This window comes from Protopterus annectens, chromosome 5.part0 (genome assembly GCF_019279795.1).
Source record: "Protopterus annectens isolate FY-2018-M chromosome 5.part0, PAN1.0, whole genome shotgun sequence".
In the NCBI taxonomy this organism is placed as follows: Eukaryota; Metazoa; Chordata; order Ceratodontiformes; family Protopteridae; genus Protopterus; species Protopterus annectens.
The window spans coordinates 248,771,574-248,774,073 of NC_056735.1; positions in this window are offsets into that span (position 1 = coordinate 248,771,574).

Sequence of the window (2,500 nt, forward strand, 5' to 3'; positions counted from 1 at the left end):
CTAAGCTCTCTCAACTCAATACTGGCGTAACCAGTCAGGAGGAGAAGGAAACCACACTCACTACAATTCCAGTCTCACATAGACCTACCACGACAGCAAACCAAGCACATAAACACAAAAAAACATATTCGGAGGCTCTAAATAAAAATCTGCCTAAGCAGCAGAGATCTCCAAAGCAGACACCCAAGCAACCGCTACCCCAAAACAAAACACGTGCAACACACAGCTCACAAAGTCAGTGTGCTGAACAGTCACAGCCCTTAAGGCTAAACAACACACCTGATACACTTGTAATAGGTGACTCTATCGTCAGGCACACTGACGTCCCGCTCAACAGGCTGAACAAGGAGAAGGTCACGGTGACCTGCCTGTCGGGCACTAGGATCCGCCACATAACACAAGCACTCAGGTCACTCCAAGGCAAGTACAAATATGACTCAGTCATTGTCCATGCTGGTGTGAATGACCTGAGGCGTGCCTCCCTGGACTACATGAAAAGAGACATAGAGGAGCTCTCTGAGCATGTAGTCCAGGCCGGTATGACCCTGACCTTGAGAAGCATCTTACCCTCACCAAGAATGATGCCACAATATGAAGACAAGATGATCAATTTCAACAATTGGCTTAAGTATTGGTGTCATTCAAAGGGGATCCAATGCCTGTCAGCCTGGGATGACATGCTCAACAAGCCACGATGCTTCGCTAGGGACGGCTTGCACCTGTCACCCCTGGGCTTTCGGATATTGGCAAAGGCTCTTGCTACCCCCATAGTGCCTTTTTTAGGCAAGGCTCAAAAGACAAACCCACCTCCATAGGTATCTCATGGGGATAAGAAACTAAGAGTAATGCTACTCAACGCCAGAAGTCTAAACCTCAAGATGCACGCACTCGAAACTCTCCTTAGCATGGAGAACTTCAATATTTTTGCAGTAACAGAAACCTGGTTCAAGGCTCCTGAGAGCAACCCAGCTCTACCAGGTTATACCTCATACCATGCTTTTCGGCCCCAAAACTTGAACCGAACCACAAAAGGAGGGGGAGTATCAATATTCGTCAAAGATACCCACACCTCCAGGTTGGTGGCACAGCACGAAGCATCAGAGACTATCCATGTGCAACTAACAGTGGGTAAAACTGCCTTCCAGTTTATAGCCTGCTACAGACCACCCTCCCAAACCCAGGAACCCCACTCGGCCTTCCTGAGAACACTGGAAAATATGAAGGTCTTTCCAAACACCATTATATTGGGCGACTTCAACTACCTAAACATAGACTGGGTGCATTACTCTAGCTCCAACACCCTAGCCCAAAGGTTTCTAGAATTTATAAACTCAAATGCTATGGAACAACTTGTTATCACTCCCACAAGAGGGGAAAACATACTGGATCTGATCATCACCAACATGGGGACACTATGCTACAGACCAGAAGTGTATCCCTCACTGGTAAGATCAGACCATAAACTAATCTCACTGGATATTCACATCCCGACCCCACCCCCTGCACAGAATACCACAGTGAAAAACTTCTCTAAAGCAAATTTCACACACCTCAAAACCGAGGTGGAATCCTTCAAAGCCCCTGGGCCTGTGGAAGATACGGCCCAGACCGCAGAATCCTTTATAAACGCATTCTATGAACACCTTCAGGAATGCATGGATCATGCAATCCCAAATAAAACCAAGACCCAATCCTCCAAAGGCAGATGTCCTGTCTGGTGGACCCCAGCCATAAACAAGCTATACAATAGAAGGAGTAAGCTGCTACATGATAGAGCAAAATCCCAAAAAGGGAAGGCATCTCTGATCAGTATTAGCAAAAAACTACGGGCACTCATAAAATCGTCTAAGGCCAGCTTCGAGAGAAAAATTGCACAGGACACTAAGGATAATCACAAGGCTTTCTTTAGTTATGTTAGGAACCTGGGTGGGAAATCCCAGATATGCTCAGAATTAGTCCAAAACGACAAAAAATACACTGAACCCACAGACATTGCCAACATCCTAGCTGACAGGTTCAGTGCAAACTTCTCCCCCCCTCCCCACCAAAAGGGCAAATATCTACAACAGCAGAGTGCTACCCCCCTGACATCTCAGCTGCTCAGGTAAGAGCTGCACTCTCCAAAGCAAAAAACACAGCATCAATGGGAGCAGACTGTGTCCCGGGCTGCGTCCTGCATGAACTCCAAGAAGAGCTAAACCCAAACATAAAACTGCTGTTCAATCTCAGCCTTACTACAGGATAAGTACCCAAAGAGTGGCGTACAGCACCAGTGGTCCCTCTCCACAAAGGTGGTGCCTCAACGGATCCTGGAAACTATCACCCCATAAGCCTGACTAGCTTGGTCTGCAAAGCTATGGAAAGGATCCTCATGGACCTCATAAATAAAGATATTGGGGACCTACAGACACTGGATCCTACCCAGTTCGGCTTTGTTAAGAGCAGATCCTGCCTCTTAAACCTGGTTGATTTCTTTGAAACAGTCACCAAAGCCATTGAT